The sequence below is a fragment of the Procambarus clarkii genome, chromosome 63 (assembly GCF_040958095.1).
Source record: "Procambarus clarkii isolate CNS0578487 chromosome 63, FALCON_Pclarkii_2.0, whole genome shotgun sequence".
Classification (NCBI taxonomy): domain Eukaryota; kingdom Metazoa; phylum Arthropoda; class Malacostraca; order Decapoda; family Cambaridae; genus Procambarus; species Procambarus clarkii.
The window spans coordinates 3,260,258-3,286,239 of record NC_091212.1 but is presented as its reverse complement, the minus strand read 5'-3'; the positions used below and the strand labels follow the sequence as shown (position 1 = coordinate 3,286,239).

Below are 25,982 nucleotides of genomic sequence, written 5' to 3'. Positions count from 1 at the left end.
CGTCAGTTAACCAATATAACCTTTATAAGCATCGTACACCATAAACCTTGGCAATAAAATGTTGGCAATACTTGCTCGAGGAAAGAGAAACATTGTTGCCATCACTTTACAACCAATATAACCATAAATGGTAACTGATGATATTTGAGAATGGCTGATGGAGGCACGAGGAACATCGTTATCGTCATCAGTTAACAATGACCTTCACAGATACTCTGAACACCACCATTCGTTATCTTACCATGCACGCTTAAGGCATGAACAACACGAGGTTAAGCCTGATAAATATTATTATAATTTATGGTATCTTGCTTCACTAGTTGGCATCTAACCATACTGACTTGAGAAAAGAGCAACAATGTGTTATCATTGTCAGATTAACAAGATGATCACTGCGGATATCCTGCATCAACCAGATTGATATATGATCACACAAGTCTCTTTCAACTTGTGGGGCTCCAGACCCCCTTGTCTCCACCGGTCCCCCTCCGCAGAAAGTAATAAAAAGAAACACAAAAGCAATACCCCCAACTGACACCTCTGTGATGCCAATGGCACCATAATAAGTCACCTAACCACGTTTAATGTTTTGTAGGATGTGGCCATGTTGAATTAACATCAACAAGAACTTGTTGGCATATACCACATCTACTGCATAACCCGTAAGGAAGTCCTCTCTCAGTTATATTCTCTCAGGTGACCCACTACCCACTCTCAGTTTATTATTTCACAACTCGATTTTATCTTAAAATTAATGTAACTAGCCAGAAATCTGAATTTTCTCTCAAGAATTATCAGATCCGCAGAGGCAAGGAGTTAATCATCTTAGTCTAAAAGTAACATCTAATTAATAAAAATATAATAAAACGAAATGTGGATGGTACCTCAGTGTTACCCTTCGACTCTCTACCTGAATCTTATCACCAGAATAGTGCTAAATGAACTAATTTATATAAACATCTTCCCTGCATTAGAGCAGCTCTCATTGAAAATATCCATTACCAATATGTCTTCAGAGTTAACTCTGGGATGCAGCTTCCACTCCCTAAATATAGTGATCAGGGATGGATAAGTTAATAAGTACAAGTACGTATATATTCAGTAGCTACAAGAACAAAATGTATGGTTAATACATACATAATAACAATGTTCTCGGTATTTCTACAGTCTTGGAAGGTGGTTATCCTTAAAGACATTCAATATAAGAGTTCACAAGATTACAACAGTACACCGAAATATAATACTAATAATGATGACCATCAACACGTCACTGGGCCTCTACCTCATCTTCCGACTATCCTCAACCAACACTTCTGGCACTTTGCCTAACAGTCACAATGGACTTAACTGGGTGTCCGACTGCAGCCTGATATTGATGCCTAAAAGAATACACCAAAGACTCTCACCTTCAATCATTGCATGGGACATACACGCTCTCACATGCACTACATGTCATAAATAAATGAGTCACGACAGTCCAGTTGGATTTTATCCACCACTGAAATGGATATGGATCCCTGGTGGTCCTTAATTAAGGTGTGTCGTATATTTCCTTGCTCATTGTCTTGCTCTTTTGCCTTTCAGTAGGTGTACAGAGTTCTGCAGTCATCCCAAACCTGAATAATACTTTCCTAACAAGAAATGTAAACACAAAAACATATATGAATTAGTGTTGCCTGGAAACCCTCCTCAGATATTCTAGTTGGTGGTATCTGCCACCTCCCCACTGAGCTCATGAATCAACCTTTCCACAGACCAAGACCATTCCATCCAGTGGTAGACCCCAAAGACGCATTCGTCAATTTTAACATGCTGTTCATTCAAAATAGGAAATTTCTCAAATATAAATTATTATTCTTATGTGTATCATACTGGGCAAATTTAGGTATTAGTTAGGTTAAGATAGGTTTTTAGGTTCTGTTGGCGATTATTTGTATTTGTAGTATGTGGGTGAAGCATTTACTGCATTTTACTTCGAACAAAATTAATTGTTGATGAGGACGGACTGCATATATTACTGCCGCTCACTGGGAGAGACCAGTTATAGCCCCACTCCTGTGCCAGGTGAGTACGCAACCCGTCCTCGACTCAAGTCCATTACATTCAGCGGTCGACCCCACAGACGCATTCATAAATTTTTACATGCTGTTCATTCAAAACGGGAATTTTCTCAGGTATAAATTAATATTATAATATATTGGCATATTGTGTATATATAGGCATAGATTAGGTTAGGTCAGGTGTTTAGGTTCTGTTGGCGATTATTTGTATTTGTAGTACGTGGGTGAAGCATTTATAGCGTTGTGATTCGAACAAAATTCGTCAGTGAAATACTTGTTCCGGATATGTTCGAACGTCAGCAGTTGTGAGTCGTGTGTAAACCGCTTTTCATTCATAAACAGGGGGTTTGGCGGGTGCATGGAATCACTTTTGGATCTTTGTTTGGAGGACGGGCTGGAGTACGACAGGCTCACCATAACCCACAACCCCTCCTCGACTCATGTCCATTACATCCAGCGATCGACCCCACAGACGCATTCATTAATTTTTACATGCTGTTCATTCAAAACGGGAATCTTCTCAAATATAAATTAACATTATACTGTATTAGCATATTGTGCATATATAGGTTAGGTTAGGTTAGGTGTTTAGGTTCTGTTGGCAATTATTTGTATGTGTACTACGTGGGTGAAGCATTTACAGCGTTGTGATTCGAACATAATTCGTCAGTGAAGCACTTGTTCCGGAAGTGTTCGAACGTCAGCAGTTGTGAGTCGTGTGTAACAGCCCGTCCTCCAAACAAAGATCCAAAAGTGATTCCATGCACCCGCCAAACCCCCTGTTTATGAATGAAAAGAGGTTTACACACGACTCACAACTGCTGACGTTCGAACATATCCGGAACAAGTATTTCACTGACGAATTTTGTTCGAATCACAACGCTATAAATGCTTCACCCACGTACTACAAATACAAATAATCGCCAACAGAACCTAAACACCTAACCTAACCTAACCTATGCCTGTATATGCACAATATGCTAATATATTATAATATTAATTTATACTTGAGAAAATTCCCGTTTTGAATGAACAGCATGTTAAAATTTATGAATGCGTCTGTGGGGTCGACCGCTGGATGTAATGGACTTGAGTCGAGGACGGGTTGTGTGTAAACCATTTTTCATTCATAAACTGGGGGTTTGGCTGGTGCATGGAATCACTTTTGGGTCTTTGTTTGGAGGATGGGCTGTAGCCCGTGGAACTTTTTGGAACTTTTTGTTTTGAGTAGCTGAATGTAAAACAACTTGGGAGAGATGCAGTTTCAAGCGAGCAGGTGAGCCTTACAGAGTGAGAGGAGCATGTTTCATTGGTACTGAGGGCCATTGTGAGTATACCAGTTGAACTGCTAAGTCTTTAGCTCTCACGTATGGTCCATGTCAACAGTTACCATGCTTTACAAGATAATGGTGCAGTTCCAAGGACCCAGACCATTACCTGGACGGAGATATTTCATATTCTTGGTAGTATCACTGGTGTTGCACCGATTGACATAAAAGAAAATGGCGATAGAGCCCTGCCCCTATTCTCTAGTGCTAATGCTCTTCAGAGGCACTCTCTTCCACCTCGACGATACTTGGTAGTGATGGCTGTTTTTGGTCGGCGCATAAGCATCTGGATTACCGACCAACCTATAGTCGACATCATCGATAGCATCAGCACACAAAACTGCACTGACTGGGGTTGCAGGAAAAATAACTGAGAATGAAGCTAGCGATCAACAGTGAAACTTACCTTCAACTCTGCTGATGAAGAGACCCTTGTTGAAGACACCTGATTTAGATTCTTTGGTATATTCACACCACTAAGGCAAGTAACGAAGGAGAGAGGTTCATCCACTTCGACAAGGCTGCAAATATTACCAGTACACCTGGAAGTGTACACTGTCTGCAAGGAAGTGTAGCATCTGCTCCCTCGACCATCACTACGGGGACTGAAATGCACCCCACAAACCATGCATATCTCTGCTGGAACACATCATCATTTCCCCTGACTGTCTGATCAGACAGGAAGATCTGGGTCCTAGGGAAACCTCGACAATCCATTGAGGTTTCATATTCCCGATAATGGAACCCCTAATGTTTAAACCAAAGAGTCCAGAAGCAGGAAGAGACCAAAGAGTCCAGAAGCAGGAAGAGATCAAAGAGTCCAGAAGCAGGAAGAGACCAAAGAGTCCAGAAGCAGGAAGAGACCAAAGAGTCCAGAACAGGAAGAGACCAAAGAGTCCAGAAGCAGGAAGAGACCAAAGAGTCCAGAAGCAGGAAGAGACCAAAGAGTTCAGAAGCAGGAAGAAATCAATAAAATGTCTGTTGCCCGCCAGGCTTCAACTACCAGTCCTCCAGCGACGTCTCACAACATCCAATCAATTCTTACAAGACAGTGGCGCCACTGTCGAACAGCCTAATTCTCGGGGAAGCCACATCCAGGGTCTGCCTCCACCACCAACCCAGCCACAACTTTCACCAGTCACGGCCTGTGAATGATTACAGTACGACTTCAGAACTATTTAACCTAACGGGAAGGATTGCCGGATCAATCCACAGCAAGATTGCAAAGACAATCAACAGCCTACTGTCTGCAAATGGATTGTCAACTGTCATTGTACTGGTTGACTTGCTTCCTGCAACATTGGCTCCAGCACCTGGTGATCCTGCAACAGCGACAACACCACCTTTGCTGTCAGGAGAACTGTTCCAGCTGTCGTGGGGTACGGTTGTTCCTTCCGGCCACCGCAGTTGTTCTCGACCCGGCGAGGAGTGAGGACCTGGGTGTCGCTGCTGACGTGGCTTGTGCCCCGTGTTTTTGCTGAGGGGCCCTTGGGGCCGTGACGGTCTGCAATCATGGGGGGGCCTGTGCCCTTGCCACCAGGCAGGCCTCCATTGGCCTGGAGTTCTCTGGGATTGCTTCTGTTATGATCTCAGCCTACAGGAGAAACGAGTCTCCCTCCTTGAGAGTTATTCAGCAAGCCTGACCTAACTAGAAGGTCTAACAAATATTGAGGTGATAACCCATATGTAAAATAACTGGTTGGATATGATGAATTTTTTAAGATTATGGGCAGTGTAGAAGAAAACAGATAAATGACTGGTTAGGAGATGTGGACATTTTGCTGGAGGCGTGAGGCTCTCTTCTGGAGGGGCTTTGACCTCACTTGAGTGCCAGACATCGCAGGGGGAATGCCGCACTCCGTTGAGCTCCCGTCAGAAGGGAACACCTAGTGATATATCTCCAAGAGAAGAGAAGTGTGTAGACGTGCCAGCTGTGGAACTGAGCTGGGAACGTTGTGGTCTCAAGTCCTGGTCGAAGAGGAGAGTATTAAACCGCCCAGAGGCATTATCGTGGGCCGTGGTAGCGCCCTGACCAAGCTTCGTCAGAGGGAGGAGCGCCCTCGACCAGACAATCTGTGGTAAGCACGATATACGCCAGTTCATAGTGATTGCTTGTAGTTGGTCGTGTGCCCAGCGACAGTAGCGATGTTTATTTATAAGTTAGACATGTTTTGATAAGGCAGAAAGCCTAAAATAAGAGAGTGGAGAGGGAGGAACACGGAGCGACGTCCGTCCCCTCTGAGCGCTGGTAGGCAACTGAGGGAGCCGGGCTCCTGACGGTGGAAGACCCTCCCAGTGTGACTCACACCCGCCGGGCGAGGTGGAGTATGGACCCGCCCAAAATGGGGGAGTCCACTCTCACTGTATGTAGAGGACAGATAGAGGTTTGAGGCAAACATATTGTGTGATTATTTTTAGTTATGTGTTGAAGGGGAAACATTTTTATTGGAGTGTCGATGGGTTGCAGGTTTGTCTTTGGGGAAGAAGTTGCTGAGAACTTCGAAACCAGCACAGAGGGAGTAGTTGATGAGACTCCAAGGTAGTGGAGCAGAGGACCTCGAGCTGTGAGGAGAAGCAGTGAAGAGGAGTGTCACGTGCTTCTGTAGAGGTGGTGAAGCACCATAGTTGCTCGAGGGAACTTCATGGTGTAGCAGCCAAGAGAGCTGTGGAGGAACCTAGCAGAAGGGTGAAGCACCGTGGTTGCTCAAGGAAACTTCATGATAGCAGCCTGGAGGAGCTGCAGAGGATCCTGGTAGTTAAGCCCAGAAGAACCTAAAGATATCAGGGTAGTGAACTTCCAGAGGTGGAAGGGAAGTTCTGGTGGATTACTTGTAGGGAGTTGATAGTGTTTGGTTGTCATTAGCGTGCAAGTCGCAGTGAGAGGTGAGTGGTTGTTTGCATTCTCACGTCAAGGAGTGTTTTATACTGAAGTTTAGAGTTACAGTCGTAGGCTGGATTACCTACAGATGTATGTGTTCTAGGACTGATAGAGTGATCGATTGATCATTGTTGTGTATCACTGAACATTTATACTGATATATGTTATTGCATTCAAATGCTGATTTTCTTTGTACACATTTATAGATACATATATATATTCTCTTGCTGATGGTGCAACAGTGTATGTAGACTTGATCAACTTGAGGAGGTTGATAGTATCAGGTGGTGAACCAGGAGATAGGATACCACTTGATAAGCTGATGATAGAGTTCTGATGATGTTAGAGTGCAACCTGATTGTAATATTATAGAGTATAGGATTCATTATTTTTATGTGTGTGTATGTATCGTGTATGTGCTTTGTCCAGTAAATGTATCCCAATTTGCTGGTATTTGACCTTGTCCTAGTGAGGCTTCCCATGAAATAGTACAGAAGGAGAGAGAGAGAGAGAAAGAACCAAGAACCACTGCTGTGGACAGGGTAGAAGGTAATACTAATAAGTCAAAGGGGGATTTTGGAGATCATATTACCTAAGGAGAGAGTGGGGAGTCACAGCAGCTCGAGTGGGTGTGTGCACGTGACAACGAGGCTAAGTGTTGGAGCCGCATCCCCTAAACGTGTGATGTTGAGCCCCTCTCCAAGAGCCAGAAGCGCCAAGGGTGATCTCCTAGTGAGGTATAAGCACTCTACCGAGTTGTGGGTTGGGTTGTCCGTAGAGAAGGATCAACGACGACAACACCATCAACACACATTCCATCTATAATATTCCTACCAAGCTGTGGAGGTGGTAATTATTGATATGCTACATGTCCAAGTTGCGGCTGTATGTGGTGTGCAGCTGCTTGCCGGACGGCGAGCGATTGTCAAGTTCAGCTCCCTGGCGATTTATCAAGATCTCGTCACGCGCTATGATGGGCGATCATTCGATCTTCCTGGAGATGGTGGGTCGGTGACCCTCTCAGACCGTTGTAAAGCCATGACGTATGTGGCAGTGCACGGGATGCCTTTTGAGTTCCATGAGGATCTCCTATGTCAGTACTTTGCCCAGTTTGGGCGGGTCCTACATGTGAGGATGAATGCCGTCCCTACCCGGAGATGGAAGGGTGCCCGTGTGGGACCCACACTCTCGCCATGCGAGTCCGGGATCCTGTACCGTCCTCCATCATGCTGTTGGGGTTCCCAATTCGTGTTTTTCACGCAGGACAACCTCGGACTTGTTTCAGGTGTGGCCTACCGGGTCACCTAGGCGCGAGGTGTGAGGAGCGCTGGGTCACCCCTGTTAATCTCTTCCAGGAAGAGGATTTTTCCCCGCTGTTGGTCCCGGACCTATCTCCACGTGCTGGACCGTGCGTTGATTCCCTGCTGGTTTTTGCCCCGGTGTTGGGTGGTGGAGTGGATGTTGACGTGGGGTTTGGGGCGGCCTCGCCCCCGCCGCCGGCTTTCCCGCCTCCGACGTCCCTGATCCTGTTGGCCCAGCCCGCCCCGTCTCGGCCGCCCATGCCTGCTCCATCTCGGCCACCCATACCTGCTCCGTCCCTGCATGCGGCGTTTTCTGTCCCTTTGGATGTCCGCGGCGAGGAGTCTCCTGCTGTGTGTGGTCCGTTGCCCGCGGCCGTGGAGGCTGCGGTTCTAAGGAACCGGGCCTTGGAGGCGCGACCGTCGTTGTAGAGTTCTGCTGTATTACGAGATGATGGGGGGTGCTCAGATGACCGGCAGCCTGTCTCCAAGAGCTCGAGACGGGTCCCGAGTGTGTCTCCCCTTCGTGGGGTGCCTTGGGTGTAGGTGGAAGAGTACGTTGATCCGGCGTCTCCTGCCGAGGTTGGCGGTGCTGTGGTAGGCTCTGTGCTGCCTCCGGTCATGCCCCCTATGCCTCATACTGCTGACAGTACTAGTGTCGTACTGCTGACGACTCCCCACGGTGGGAGGTTGCTCCTGCCGAACGGGGACCTCGTCGTGGTCTTACGGAAGGATGTGTACCAAGGTGCCTCTGATCTTGTGCTCAGTGGCGGAGGCCCCGACTCGTCTGTGTCCTCTGCGGGTTCCTTTAGTTTGCAGCCTCATGTGAAGCCTTGTGAGCCGGCCAGTACAAAGCCCTGTGCGGCGTCCCGAGCACCTCCCAGTGCCGATTCCAGTGCGAAACCACCTAGAGTGGACCTCTTCCCTGTGCTCGCGGCCGACAGGGGCGGGTCCCTCAGTCACGGGTTTTGGACATCGTTTGGGACGACAGGGTGCGTGATTTCCCGTGGTGCTCGTCGACTATTTGGGTACCTATGTTGGAAATTTCCAACGCTAATAAACTACTATTGTATTATAATAAATCATTATTATTATATACTAACTACAGTAGTCACTAAATTTACTAACAGTAGTATCAACATAAACTAACCATTGCACCTGCGTATTAATGCTAGAATTCTCACGAAATAGAGCAGCAAACATTGCGTCAGATATTGTCTAGTTAAACACATTTATTACCAATGTGTTAGAGAATTGAATGTGGTTCTCTAAAATCATCAGTATTCCGTGTGATAATTACTTACGGATAACATAACTCCCAATAATCCTAAATCGAGAGTTTTTAGTTACAATTGTTATCAAGTAATAGTTTTTTTGTCACGCGCGAATGCCATGGAGAAAACTAAAATCTTCTCCATTTCTCGTTTAACACCATAAGACGAGAATGCGATAATATTTAAATCCCTATAATTGCAACCCAGTCCTCATTGAAGTATTTCAGCCACAATTGCGCGAAAAAGAATTATTCGTGTTAATAATTTCTGTGGTGAATGCGAGACCCGGGTTGAGGGAGGCGGCGACACCATTGTAGAGCGAGCGTGCCTGGACAGCGTACGAGAGAGAAGGGTCCTGGCGTCAAGAGTGGCGAGACACGTGGCGATTGGGAGTTATCAGCAAGAATTACACTAATACCTAACTAATAGTGAATAATTATTCTTCCACGTGCTCCATAGTGCTCAGCCAACCAATAACGCGTCTATAATTAAAGCCAAAACCCACAAATACGTGTACAACGCCGTGAAAGTTTGGGACTCGCAGACGCGATATCGGCAGACCTCAGTAGTAACTACGCTCACGTTAAGTATAGTTTCTTTCTTGATGCATCATTTAAGATTGTATATTTGTGAGTAGTCTGTCGTTACATAGTGAGACGACCCCATATCCAACGTTAGTACCACATTAGCGTTTCTTCTATTTTCATGAATATTGAGATTAAAAGTAGCCTATTCCAATGCTACTTAATATTCTTTAATTTTCAGCTCGTATGTGAGGAGTCAACGAGTCGTTAACATCATTCGTGTTATTCACCTCTAATTCCTTCTATGTGGAGATCCTGAGATCACGAGGACGAATCACAAACGATGTCATAGAAATCGTCTTAAAGCTAAGACTTTTTGTACACATTTAATTCTTCCAATTTGATCATTATACAAATTTGCAGGATCATTATATTGAATATTCTTACCATACATTATGATTGGAAATTTATGCGTTTACTTAGACGGTTGCTCCGTAATTTAATAATCATTAATATTCACAAATTGAGTTCACATATTTGAATCTATAGCATTTTAGATTATAATATTATTTACTCAGCAATGAACTGGTGACGAACCACATTAGTTCCTAGACGTATATGAAGTTCTAGTAATACCCCCCCAATGTAGGTGTTTGAGGCTCTGACTTTAGTTAATTAATCATACAGTCCATTCTTTATTTTAAGTGATTATTCTTTCTAATACTTATCCATAGACACTGGTTCTTTAGTGTTTTTCTAATGATCACTTTTATTAGTTTCCCTCTTTTCTCAAAAGTGGGTGGTCCTTCGTTATTGAATTAAATAAGTAAATAATTGAATAATTGAGTCATGCCCCAGATATCCCATATTATGGTCCTTCGAACTGGATGTATACTAATTAGTAATAACTAATCACCATGTGAAGTAGTCTAGACTAACCACATTTATTAATTGTGTCTACCGGCAGTGTACCACATAGGTTAGCCTAATTCACACCAATTTATTTGCTACTTATACCTCATGTATAAGGTAGCACTCGTGGGACACAGTCAATTACCCACAACACTTAGACCTATACCTCACACTGAGGTAAGAATCTTCAGGTCACCAAGAGCAACAGCTCATAACTTCTATAATAATTCCACACTAACACCTGCGTTAGAGTGGCCTCACCATCTAACCATTATTTATTTAGGTGGTAATGACATCCATCCTACTCGACACCCAGCTGAGGTAATTAATCACCTTAAAACCATAATTTCCTCATTTAAACTCATCAGCAATTCAGTAGTGTTCATATTGGTGGAACCTCGCGAACTGAGCAATAATAATCGTTGGGGAGTAAGTCCAGAATATTACCAAAGAGCTGCCAAATATATAAACTTTAGGCTGAGGAAGCGAGTACGATTGGATGCCACTTATATTCAATTTACAGCCAGACCATACAGACAAAACCTGGCAAGAGATGGTGTACACCTGTCAGGTGAGTCTAGGTCACATGTAGTTGACAAATTGATCAACACAATCAATCACCACAAAAGGCTGTGGCTAGCAAGCCAAAATTAATTGTACATAATTGTATTTTCACCTGTGTGTGCAAGTGCACATTTATATAAACTATAAAAACTATAGTTTCTTAGGTAGAAATTCTCACAACTAGGCTTGAGCTAGTTAGTAGTACATATATTATTCATTCTTGTGCTGACCCTACCAAGGGTGGGATTAAACCTTAGGATAACTCTGATTAAAGTATATCCATATTAATTATTCGTGTACTCATTATTTGTGTCTATGCATTTTGAGTGCTGCTGAATGATCACCATTACATCTAATGGTGATAAAGATGAGCTAGCCGGACGAAAGTTAATGGTGAAGTTCAAGCACTGCTCAAAATAATTAATTACTTATTGTTAGGTAGGTAAATTAACCTCTGAACGAGGTAGTGTAGTCTATTCAAATACATTAGGCTATTATATTGATATTGAACTCCATTGAATGAGTCAATATCCCAGTTACATCAGTAACAACTATTTACTATCAAACCAGCCCTTACCCAGCAAGATGGAAACTGCTGACAAAATGAAAAGGACCCTTATCGGTCTGAAAGGTCATTTGACCCGACAGATTACCAAATGTCAAAATCTGTCACAACAGTCACCTGTTGACTACCTTGAATAAGAAGATTTACTTCAAGTTGCTGTAGGCAAATTCGCACATATTAAGCAACATATGAATCTGTATTTGACAGAACTTTACTCAACTTCTATAGGTGAAACTGAACTTGAGGATATTGTAAATGATTTAGCCCAGTATGAAGATGATATACAGGTTAAGCTTCAACCCATTAAAAAGCAAATTGCTAAAAACAAATTAACAATAACCTCTACTGCACATCCAGATCCTGATGTCAAATTACCTCAGATCAATATACCCACATTCTCTGGTAACGAGAATGAGAGTTGGGATGATTTCTGGAGTAAATTCGTAGATGCAGTAGACTCTAAAGCTAACATTCCTCAAACGACCAAGTTCACTTATTTACAAGGCTTGTTACGAAATGAAGCCTTGAAAGTAATCTCTAACATAACACTAACCAGTGATGGTTACACCCTAGCTGTTCAATTGCTCAAAACCAACTACGATAACAAGGAGAGAACTATTACTGTCTTAGTTCAAAAATTGCTAGATTTACCATCTGCTAATAATTCTACCGAGTCTCTCCAAACTTTCAGGCTAGAGTTAGAATCTTTACTCAAGGCCTTAAGCCTTAAAGTCCAAATTCAGACAGCTGAATGGATGACCAAAGTAGTTGTAAGGCGAAAATTACCAAGAGAAACTTTAGACAAATTGTGTACTATGTACAATAAAACCTTTCTGACCTTGAAAGAAATTACAGAAGGTCTACATACCTTAGTCGAAACACAAAGAGCCAACCAAGATGGGAAAAGTGTTTCAAACTTCTCTACTAACTCTCATCATAACCCACCTAATATTGACAACTCAGTCAATCCCAAATCGACTTTGAATAAGTCTAATAAATTCAAACCTAAGACTACTCCATCCACTGGAAAAAGGAGTGGTAGTGTAGGTATTTATTCGGTATCTCGCTCTGATGTAACAAATGATATGTCTACTAAAAGGACAAATTCAGCCAGAGAGAGAGTGTCTGTTCTGTAGTCAAGAACATGTCACCTACCAATGCACTGTTTATCCTAACTTTAATACCAGGATTAAACGGTTACAAGAAATACACAGGTGCACCAAGTGCATGGGCTCTCATGATCCCAGTAAATGTGTAGTGCAACTACGTTCATGCAGTAGATGCAACAAAGGTATACATCATTATGCCTTATGTAGAAAAACTTCTACCCAATCTATGACAACTGGGGAGAATTCTACGAATTCTACCACAGTACAATATTGCAAGATACATCAGGAAATAAATGTGCTTGCTACTGAGTCAGGCAATAATACCACTCTGCCTACAGCTCAACTCAAACTAATTGACAGGAAGTCTAGAGTTAACACTAGAGGTCTCTTTGATCAAGGATCACAGAAAACCTTCACCACCCAACAATTAGTCGAGCAGTTAAAATTAAAACCTGCCAAAAGTGTGAGACTGAATATTTCTGGATTCTTAACTAATAGTGGACCTCGTGAATACCAAGTAGTTAAGGTATTAGTGAGACTTGGATCTTCCACTAGTCCAATACAAGCAGTAGTAGTAGACAAACTTCCTACAGACCTGCAGGTCACAGGATTAGCTCGCACTGCGAAATATCTTAAACGAAACCGCATGAGGCTAGCAGATTACAAAATAAATTCTGACTGCCTCACTAATGTTGGCATACTTATAGGCGCTTACCATTATTATAAATTTATAACGGGATGCACCAGACAACACGGAATGAATCTGTTGTCATCTGCTGGAGGCAAGTTGCTTACTGGACCAGTGCTTTTCCAACAAAATCCAGCGTCAACCAACCAACAATCTAACAATACAATAGTGGCGTGACTAGGTTTGGAACAGTCACCCCTACATTTCAGAGAAATACCTGAAGATACCGAGTCTGATCCACCTGTACATCGTCTGTGGGATTTAGACACTTTAGGTATTGTCCCTGAACCACGAAGCCCTGATGATATGTGGACTTAACAGCAATATCTGGATACAGTTGTCTATAAAGATAAACAATACTGGGTGAGACTACCATGAAAGTTGAATCATCCACAACTTCCAGTTAATTATTTCATGGCAGCCTCACAATTACAGTATCAATTAATACGGCTGAAGAAACAGCCAGACAAACTGAACATGTATCATCAATTAATCCAACAACAACTCAACAGTAAATTTATCGAAGTTGTTGATAATGATGACCAAAAATAGGTCGCTATTTACCCCATCACGCTGTGGTGAAAGATTCATTATTCAACGCCAATACGTATTGTCTTCAACTGTAGTGCTAAAGTGAAGCCAAACAGCGTGTCCTTGAATGAATGTCTCCAAATGGGACCTAGCCTAACACAAAGGCTACATGATGTGCTATTACGATTCCGTACTGGTATTTTTGCTTATACTGCTGATATCAGTAAAGCTTTCCTTAGAGTAGGCTTACAAGAAGAGGATCGTAATTACACCAAGTTTCTCTGGATTAAGGACCTACTAGATCCTGACAGTGATGTCATAACTCATCGTTTTGCCTCTGTGCTATTCGGAGCGACTTCCTTCCCGTTTCTACTTCAAGCTACATTAGATACACATTTGAGGAAGTCAAATAGCCCTTATAAGGCAGAGATCAGTGACAACTTGTATGTCGATAATTTCCAGGGAACTACAAATGATCAATCCAAATTGGTAGAAATGTACCATGAGGCTAACCGTGAGTTATTAGGAGCCAATATGCCACTACAATCATGGGCCTCAAATAATAAATCATTAAACCAGATAATCGAGAGTTTCCAGGTTATCAGGTGCCTAATCAATTAAAAGTTCTGGGTGTGGAATGGAACACAAGTACTGCCGAGATGAATGTCAAGTCAGTACAAACCGATAATTCATCCCTTACCATGAGAAAATTACTCTCGTATGTCAGTCAACTATTTGACCCTTTAGGCTTACTTAGTCCTATATTAATAAGGGGGAAACTCCTAATGCAGGAATGCTGGCAGAAACATATGGGATGGGATAATCCGTTGCCAATTGAGTTGCAAGATAAATGGCAGATACTCACAACGGATTTCAATCAGTTAGGTGTTTTGAAATTTCCTCGTAATGCTACAAGACAAAACTTGCCCGCAAATTTGCACGTTTATTGCGATGACTCTGGCAAAGCGTATGGCGCTGCAGCCTACTTAGTCAATAGTGCACAATCAATTTTGTTCACATCTAAAGCAAGAGTTGCTCCAATTAAGAAGAGATCTTTACCTCAAATGGAGTTAACTGCATTGCTGGTGGGAGTAAGATTGGCTCATTGCTTGACCAAGACACTCAATAATATCCACTTTGGTGAAATTGTCGTGTGGTCAGACAATGAGGCAGTCTTACAATGGGTAAGAAACAACAACAACAAAACTCCCTACGTTAGTAATCGCGTTAGGAAAATTCATGAATTATCTGCTGGATATAAATTCAGACATGTTCCCACTAAGGACAATCCTGCAGATTACTTATCACGAGGATTAACATTAAAACAACTCATCAAGTCTTCAATGTGGTTTAATGGACCTTCATGGCTTGTTAGTGGTCAGTGGCCCAAACAAAAGCCACAAGTCATAGTGACTAATATCACTACTCCCATGAAAGAACCAGAACCTCATCGAATCTTAGCTATTAATCCTCACAATTATTCTAACTTGAGTGAGCTATTAAGAGTGACAGCACATGTGTTTGACTTTCTTGCTAAGATAGGAATCAGACATAAGTTTCCCAATCCTATCCTCTACTGGATCAAACGTGCACAACATGAGACATATGGAAGTGAATATGAAAATCTTCCAGATAAATTAACCAAGTCTCTAGGTATCTGGTATGATGCCAACACTCATAATATATTAAGGTGTGGAGGACGTTTGCTTCATGCAAAAATTGATTTGGATACAAAGAATCCGATCCTTCTACCACGTCACCACATTATTACCAAACTTCTAGTTTTACATCACCATCAATATGGTACTTTGCATGGTGGAGTGTTAGACACTCTCACCGACCTCAGACAGAAATATTGGCTTCCTCAAGGACGTCAAGCTGTCAAATCAATCATTAAGTTCTGTGTGATCTGCAAAAGATACGACGCCTCTCCTTCCATGCTACTCTTACCAACACCTAGCCTTCCATGCTATTCTCACCAGCACCTCTCCTTCCATGCTACTCTCACTAACATCTCTATTTCCATGCTACTCTCACCAGCACCTCTACTTCCATGCTACGCTCACCGACACCTCTCCTTCCATGATACTTTCACCAACAGCTCTCCTTAGATGCTAATCTCACCAGCACCTCTCCTTCCATGTTACTCTCACCAACACCTCTCCTTAGATGCTACTCCCACCAGCACCACTCCTTCCATGCTACTCTCACCAGCTCCTCTACTTCCACGATACTCTCACCAACACCTCACCTTGCATGCTACTCTCACCAGCACCTCTCCTTCCATGCTAGTCTCACCAATACCTCTCCTTAGATGCTACTCTCACCAGCACCTCTCCTTCCATGTTACTCTCACCAACACCTCTCCTTTCATGCTAGTCTCACCAACACCTCTCCTTAGGTGCTACTCTCACCAGCACCTCTCCTTCCATGCTACTCTCACCAGCACCTCTCCTTCCATGCTTCTCTCACAAACACCTCTCCTTCGATGCTACTCTCACCAGCACCTCTCCTTCCATGCTACTATCACCAACACCTCTCCTTCCATGCTACTCTCACCAGCACCTCCACTTCCATGCTACTCTCACCAGTACCTCTCATTCCATGCTACTCTCACCAGCACCTCTCTTTCCATGCTACTCTCACCAACATCTCTCTTTCCAGGCTACTCTCACCAGCACCTCTCCTTCCATGCTACTGTCACCAACACCTCTCCTTCCATGCTACTCTCACCAGTACCTCTCATTCCATGCTACTCCACCAACACCTCTCTTCACATGTTACTCTCACCAGTACCTCTCCTTCCATGCTACTCCACCAACACCTCTCCTTCCATGACACTCTCACCAGCACCTCTCCTTCCATGCTACTCTCACCAACATCTCTCTTTCCAGGCTACTCTCACCAGCTCCTCTCCTTCCATGCTACTCTCATGAGCACCTCTCCTTCCATGCAACTGTCACCAACACCTCTCCTTCCATGCTACTCTCACCAACACCTCCCCTTCCATGCTACTCTCACCAGCACCTCTCCTTCCATGCTACTCCACCAACACCTCTCCTTCCATGCTACTCTCACAAGCACCTCTCCTTGCATGCTACTCTCACCAGCACCTCTCCTTCCAATCTACTCTCACTAACACCTCTCCTTCCATGCTACTCTCACCAATACCTCTCCTTAGGCGCTGTTCTCACCAGCACCTCTCCTTCCACGTTACTCTCACCAACAGCTCTCTTTCCATGTTACTCTCATCAGCACCTCTCCTTCCATGTTACTCTCACCAGCACCTCTCCTTCCATGATATTCTTACCAACACCTCTCCTTCCATGCTACTGTCACCAACACCTCTCCTTCCATGCTACTATCACTAACACCTCTACTTACGTGATACTCTCACCAGCACCTCTCCTTCCATGCTACTCTCAACAACCCATCTTTTTCCATGCTACTTTCACCAACACTTCCTTTCCATGTTACTCTCACCAACACCTCTCCTTCCATGCTAGTCTCACTAACACCTCTCCTTAGGTGCTACTCTTACCAGCACCTCTCCTTCCATGCTACTCTCACCAGCACCTCTCCTTCTATGCTTCTCTTACCAGCACCTCTCCTTCCATGCTACTCTCACCAGCACCTATCCTTCCATGCTACTTTCACTAACACCTCTCCATCCATGCTACACTCACCAGCAAATCTCCTTCCATGCTACTCTCACCAACATCTCTCTTTCCATGCTACTGTAACCAACACCTCTCCTTCCATGCTACTCTCACCGACATCTCTCTATCCATGCTACTCTCACCAGCACCTCTCCTTCCATGCTACTCTCACTAACACCTCTCCTTCCATGCTACTCTCACCAACACCTCTCCTTCCATGCAACTCTCACCAACACCTCTCCTTAGGCGATACTCTCACCAGCACCTCTCCTTCCATGTTACTCTCACCAACACCTCTCTTTCCATGTTACTCTCACCAGCACCTCTCCTTCCATGTTACTCCCACCAGCACCTCTCCTTCCATGCTACTCTCACCAACACCTCTCCTTCCATGATATTCTTACCAACACCTCTCCTTCCAGGCTACTCTCACCAACACCTCTGCTTAGGTGCTACTCTCAGCAGCTCCTCTCCTTCCATGCTACTCTCACCAACACCTCTCCTTCCATGCTACTCTCACCGACATCTCTCTATCCATGCTACTCTCACCAGCACCTATCCTTCCATGCTACTATCACTAACACCTCTCCTTCCATGCTACACTCACCAGCAAATCCCCTTCCATGCTACTCTCACCAACATCTCTCTTTCCATGCTACTGTAACCAACACCTCTCCTTCCATGCTACTCTCACCGACATCTCTCCTTCCATACTACTCTCACCAGCACCTCTCCTTCCATGCTACTCTCACCAGCACCTCTCCTTCCATGCTACTCTCACTAACACCTCTCCTTCCATGCTACTCTCACCAACACCTCTCCTTAGGCGATACTCTCACCAGCACCTCTCCTTCCATGTTACTCTCACCAACACCTCTCTTTCCATGTTACTCTCACCAGCACCTCTCCTTCCATGTTACTCCCACCAGCACCTCTCCTTCCATGCTACTCTCACCAACACCTCTCCTTCCATGATATTCTTACCAACACCTCTCCTTCCAGGCTACTCTCACCAACACCTCTGCAACTACGTTCATGCAGTAGATGCAACAAGGTATACATCATTATGCCTTATGTAGAAAAACTTCTACCCAATCTATGACAACTGGGGAGAATTCTACGAATTCTACCACAGTACAATATTGCAAGGTACATCAGGAAATAAATGTGCTTGCTACTGAGTCAGGCAATAATACCACTCTGCCTACAGCTCAACTCAAACTAATTGACAGGAAGTCTAGAGTTAACACTAGAGGTCTCTTTGATCAAGGATCACAGAAAACCTTCACCACCCAACAATTAGTCGAGCAGTTAAAATTAAAACCTGCCAAAAGTGTGAGACTGAATATTTCTGGATTCTTAACTAATAGTGGACCTCGTGAATACCAAGTAGTTAAGGTATTAGTGAGACTTGGATCTTCCACTAGTCCAATACAAGCAGTAGTAGTAGACAAACTTCCTACAGACCTGCAGGTCACAGGATTAGCTCGCACTGCGAAATATCTTAAACGAAACCGCATGAGGCTAGCAGATTACAAAATAAATTCTGACTGCCTCACTAATGTTGGCATACTTATAGGCGCTTACCATTATTATAAATTTATAACGGGATGCACCAGACAACACGGAATGAATCTGTTGTCATCTGCTGGAGGCAAGTTGCTTACTGGACCAGTGCTTTTCCAACAAAATCCAGCGTCAACCAACCAACAATCTAACAATACAATAGTGGCGTGACTAGGTTTGGAACAGTCACCCCTACATTTCAGAGAAATACCTGAAGATACCGAGTCTGATCCACCTGTACATCGTCTGTGGGATTTAGACACTTTAGGTATTGTCCCTGAACCACGAAGCCCTGATGATATGTGGACTTAACAGCAATATCTGGATACAGTTGTCTATAAAGATAAACAATACTGGGTGAGACTACCATGAAAGTTGAATCATCCACAACTTCCAGTTAATTATTTCATGGCAGCCTCACAATTACAGTATCAATTAATACGGCTGAAGAAACAGCCAGACAAACTGAACATGTATCATCAATTAATCCAACAACAACTCAACAGTAAATTTATCGAAGTTGTTGATAATGATGACCAAAAATAGGTCGCTATTTACCCCATCACGCTGTGGTGAAAGATTCATTATTCAACGCCAATACGTATTGTCTTCAACTGTAGTGCTAAAGTGAAGCCAAACAGCGTGTCCTTGAATGAATGTCTCCAAATGGGACCTAGCCTAACACAAAGGCTACATGATGTGCTATTACGATTCCGTACTGGTATTTTTGCTTATACTGCTGATATCAGTAAAGCTTTCCTTAGAGTAGGCTTACAAGAAGAGGATCGTAATTACACCAAGTTTCTCTGGATTAAGGACCTACTAGATCCTGACAGTGATGTCATAACTCATCGTTTTGCCTCTGTGCTATTCGGAGCGACTTCCTTCCCGTTTCTACTTCAAGCTACATTAGATACACATTTGAGGAAGTCAAATAGCCCTTATAAGGCAGAGATCAGTGACAACTTGTATGTCGATAATTTCCAGGGAACTACAAATGATCAATCCAAATTGGTAGAAATGTACCATGAGGCTAACCGTGAGTTATTAGGAGCCAATATGCCACTACAATCATGGGCCTCAAATAATAAATCATTAAACCAGATAATCGAGAGTTTCCAGGTTATCAGGTGCCTAATCAATTAAAAGTTCTGGGTGTGGAATGGAACACAAGTACTGCCAAGATGAATGTCAAGTCAGTACAAACCGATAATTCATCCCTTACCATGAGAAAATTACTCTCGTATGTCAGTCAACCATTTGACCCTTTAGGCTTACTTAGTCCTATATTAATAAGGGGGAAACTCCTAATGCAGGAATGCTGGCAGAAACATATGGGATGGGATAATCCGTTGCCAATTGAGTTGCAAGATAAATGGCAGATACTCACAACGGATTTCAATCAGTTAGGTGTTTTGAAATTTCCTCGTAATGCTACAGGACAAAACTTGCCCGCAAATTTGCACGTTTATTGCGATGACTCTGGCAAAGCGTATGGCGCTGCAGCCTACTTAGTCAATAGTGCACAATCAATTTTGTTCACATCTAAAGCAAGAGTTGCTCCAATTAAGAAGAGATCTTTACCTCAAATGGAGTTAACTGCATTGCTGGTGGGAGTAAGATTGGCTCATTGCTTGACCAAGACACTCAATAATATCCACTTTGGTGAAATTGTCGTGTGGTCAGACAATGAGGCAGTCTTACAATGGGTAAGAAACAACAACAACAAAACTCCCTACGTTAGTAATCGCGTTAGGAAAATTCATGAATTATCTGCTGGATATAAATTCAGACATGTTCCCACTAAGGACAATCCTGCAGATTACTTATCACGAGGATTAACATTAAAACAACTCATCAAGTCTTCAATGTGGTTTAATGGACCTTCATGGCTTGTTAGTGGTCAGTGGCCCAAACAAAAGCCACAAGTCATAGTGACTAATATCACTACTCCCATGAAAGAACCAGAACCTCATCGAATCTTAGCTATTAATCCTCACAATTATTCTAACTTGAGTGAGCTATTAAGAGTGACAGCACATGTGTTTGACTTTCTTGCTAAGATAGGAATCAGACATAAGTTTCCCAATCCTATCCTCTACTGGATCAAACGTGCACAACATGAGACATATGGAAGTGAATATGAAAATCTTCCAGATAAATTAACCAAGTCTCTAGGTATCTGGTATGATGCCAACACTCATAATATATTAAGGTGTGGAGGACGTTTGCTTCATGCAAAAATTGATTTGGATACAAAGAATCCGATCCTTCTACCACGTCACCACATTATTACCAAACTTCTAGTTTTACATCACCATCAATATGGTACTTTGCATGGTGGAGTGTTAGACACTCTCACCGACCTCAGACAGAAATATTGGCTTCCTCAAGGACGTCAAGCTGTCAAATCAATCATTAAGTTCTGTGTGATCTGCAAAAATACGACGCCTCTCCTTCCATGCTACTCTTACCAACACCTAGCCTTCCATGCTATTCTCACCAGCACCTCTCCTTCCATGCTACTCTCACTAACATCTTTATTTCCATACTACTCTCACCAGCACCTCTACTTCCATGCTATGCTCACCGACACCTCTCCTTCCATGATACTTTCACCAACAGCTCTCCTTAGATGCTAATCTCACCAGCACCTCTCCTTCCATGTTACTCTCACCAACACCTCTCCTTAGATGCTACTCCCACCAGCACCACTCCTTCCATGCTACTCTCACCAGCTCCTCTACTTCCACGATACTCTCACCAACACCTCACCTTGCATGCTACTCTCACCAGCACCTCTCCTTCCATGCTAGTCTCACCAATACCTCTCCTTAGATGCTACTCTCACCAGCACCTCTCCTTCCATGTTACTCTCACCAACACCTCTCCTTTCATGCTAGTCTCACCAACACCTCTCCTTAGGTGCTACTCTCACCAGCACCTCTCCTTCCATGTTACTCTCACTAACACCTCTCCTTCCATGCTACTCTCCCCAGCACCTCTCCTTCCATGCTACTCTCACCAACATCTCTCTTTCCATGCTACTCTAACCAACACCTCTCCTTCCATTCTACTCTCACCAACATCTCTCATTCCATGCTACTCTCACCAGCACCTCAGCTTCCATGCTACTCTTACCAGCACCTTTCCTTCCATGCTACTCTCACCAGCACCTCTCCTTCCATGCTACTCTCGCAGACACCTCTTCTTTCATGTTACTCTCACCATCACCTCTCCTTCCAAGCTACTCTCACCAGCACCTCTCCTTCCATGCTACTCTCACCAGCACCTCTTCTTCCATGCTATTCTCACCAGCACCTCTCCATCCATGCTAATCTAACCAGCACCTCTCTTTCCGCGCTACTCTCACCAGCACCTCTTCTTCCATGCTACTCTCTCCAGCACCTCTCCTTCCATGTTACTCTCATCAACACCTCTCCTTCCGTGCTATTCTCACCATCATCTCTCTTTCCAGTCTACTCTAACCAACACCTCTCCTTCCATTCTACTCTCACCAACACCTCTCCTTCCATGCTACTCTCACCAACATCTCTCTTTCCATGCTACTCTAACCAACACCACTCCTTCCATTCTACTCTCACCAACATCTCTCATTCCATGCTACTCTCACCAGCACCTCAGCTTCCATGCTACTCTTACCAGCACCTTTCCTTCCATGCTACTCTCACCAGCACCTTTCCTTCCATGCTACTATCACCAACACCTCTCCTTCCATGCTACTTTCACCAGCACCTGTCCTCCAATGCTACTCTCACCAACATCTCTCTTTCCAGGCTACTCTAACCAACACCTCTCCTTCCATTCTACTCTCACCAACATCTCTCATTCCATGCTACTCTCACCAGCACCTCAGCTTCCATGCTACTCTTACCAGCACCTCTCCTTCCATTCTACTCTCACTAACATCTCTCATTCCATGCTACTCTCGCCAGCACCTCTCCTTCCTTGCTACTCTCACTAACACCTCTCCTTCTATGCTACTCTCACCAGCACTTTTCCTTCTATGCTACTCTCACCAGCACCTCTCCTTCCATGCTACTCTCACCGACACCTCTCCTTCCATGTTACTCTCACCAGCACCTCTCCTTCGAAGCTACTGTCACCAGCACCTCTCCTTTCATGCTACTATCACCAACATCTCTCTTTTAATGCTAGTCTCACCAGCACCTCTCCTTCCATGCTACTCTCACAAACACCTCTCCTTAGGTGCTACTCTCACCAGCAAATCTCCTTCCATGCTACTCTCACCCACACCTCTCCTTTCATGCTACTCCCGCCAGCACCTCTCCATCTATGCTACTCTCACTAACACCACTCCTTCCATGCTACTCTCACCAGCACTTCTCTTTCCATGCTACTCTCACCAGCACCTTTCCATCCATGCTACTCTCACTAACACCTCTCCTTCCATGCTACTCTCACCAACACTTCTCCTTCCATGTTACTCTCACCAACACCTCTCCTTCCATGCTACTCTATCCAACACCTCTCCTTCCATGCTACTCTCACCAGCTCCTCTCCTTCCATGCTACTCTCACCAACACCTCTCCTTCTATGCTACTCTAACCAACACCTCTCCTTCCATTCTACTCTCACCAACATCTCTCATTCCATGCTACTCTCACCAGCACCTCAGCTTCCATGCAACTCTTACCAGCACCTTTCCTTCCATGCTACTCTCACCAGCACCTCTCCTTCCATGCTACTCTCGCAGGCAGCTCTCCTTCCATGCTACTCTCACCAGCACCTCTCCTTCCATGCAAATCTCACCAGCACCTCTCCTTCCATGCTACTGTCACCAACATCTCTCCTTCCATGCTACTCTCGTCACCACCTCTCCTTCCTTGCTACTCTCACTAACACCTCTCCCTCCATGCTACTCTCACCAGCACTTCTCTTTCCTTGCTACTCTCACCAACACCTCTCCTTCCATGCTACTCTCACCAGCACCTCTCCTTCCATGCTACTATCACCAACATCTCTCTTTCCATGCTACTCTCACCAGCACCTCTCCTTCCATGCTACTCTCACTAGCTCCTCTCCTTCCATGCTACTCTCACCAACACCTCTCCTTCCATGCTACTCTAACCAACACCTCTCCTTCCATGCTACTATCACCAACATCTCTCTTTCCATGCTACTCTCACCAGCACCTCTCCTTCCATGCTACTATCACCGACACCTCTCCTTCCATGCTACTCTCACCAGCACCTCTCCTCCATGCTACTCTCACCAACATCTCTCTTTCCATGCTACTCTCACCAGCACCTCTCCTTCCATTCTACTCTCGCAGGCACCTCTCCTTCCATGCTACTCTCACCAGCAACTCTCCTTCCATGCTACTCTCACCGACACCTCTCCTTCCATGTTACTCTCACCAGCACCTCTCCTTCCATGCTACTCTTACCAGCACTTTTCCTTCCATGCTACTCTCACCAGCACCTCTCCTTCCATTCTACTCTCGCAGGCACCTCTCCTTCCATGCTACTCTCACCAGCACCTCTCCTTCCATGCTACTCTCACCAGCACCTCTCCTTTCATGCTACTATCATCAACATCTCTCTTTTAATGCTAGTCTCACCAGCACCTCTCCTTCCATGCTACTCTCACAAACACCTCTCCTTAGGTGCTACTCTCACCAGCAAATCTCCTTCCATGCTACTCTCACCCGCACCTCTCCTTCCATGCTACTCCCGCCAGCATCTCTCCATCCATGCTACTCTCACTAACACCTCTCCTTCCATGCTACTCTCACCAGCACTTCTCTTCCCATGCTACTCTCACCAGCACCTCTCCATCCATGCTACTCTCACTAACACATCTCCTTCCATGCTACTCTCACTAACACCTCTCCTTCCATGTTACTCTCACCAACACCTCTCCTTCCATGCTACTCTAACCAACACCTCTCCTTCCATGCTACTCTCACCAGCACCTCTCCTTCCATTCTACTCTCGCAGGCACCTCTCCTTCCATGCTACTCTCACCAGCAACTCTCCTTCCATGCTACTCTCACCGACACCTCTCCTTCCATGTTACTCTCACCAGCACCTCTCCTTCCATGCTACTCTTACCAGCACTTTTCCTTCCATGCTACTCTCACCAGCACCTCTCCTTCCATTCTACTCTCGCAGGCACCTCTCCTTCCATGCTACTCTCACCAGCACCTCTCCTTCCATGCTACTCTCACCAGCACCTCTCCTTTCATGCTACTATCATCAACATCTCTCTTTTAATGCTAGTCTCACCAGCACCTCTCCTTCCATGCTACTCTCACAAACACCTCTCCTTAGGTGCTACTCTCACCAGCAAATCTCCTTCCATGCTACTCTCACCCGCACCTCTCCTTCCATGCTACTCCCGCCAGCATCTCTCCATCCATGCTACTCTCACTAACACCTCTCCTTCCATGCTACTCTCACCAGCACTTCTCTTCCCATGCTACTCTCACCAGCACCTCTCCATCCATGCTACTCTCACTAACACATCTCCTTCCATGCTACTCTCACTAACACCTCTCCTTCCATGTTACTCTCACCAACACCTCTCCTTCCATGCTACTCTAACCAACACCTCTCCTTCCATGCTACTCTCACCAGCTCCTCTCCTTCCATGCTACTCTCACCAACACCTCTCCTTCCATGCTACTCTTACCAACACCTCGTCTTCCATGCTACTCCCACCAGCACCTCTCCTTTCATGCTACTCTCACCAACATCTCTCTTTCCATGCTCCTCTCACCAGCACCTCTCCTTCCATGCTACGCTTACCGGCACCTCTCCTTCCATGTTACTTTCACAAACAGCTCTCCTTAGATGCTACTCCCACCAGCACCTCTCCTTCCATGCTACTCTCACCAGCTCCTCTCCTTCCATGCTACTCTCACCAACACCTCTCCTTCCATGTTTCTCTCACTAGCACCTCTCCTTCCATACTACTCTCACCAGCACCTCTCCTTCCATGCTACTCTCACCAACACCTCTCTTTTGGCGCAATTCTCAC

The 25,982-nt window shown here is 44.5% G+C and overlaps 1 protein-coding gene across 1 annotated transcript in view; it reads right to left on the bottom strand.

Moving 5' to 3' along the window:
- LOC123748311 (uncharacterized) overlaps positions 1-25,982 on the bottom strand; it is a 314,236-nt gene that overhangs the window by 677 nt on the left and 287,577 nt on the right. The gene's annotated exons all lie outside the window — the stretch shown is intronic.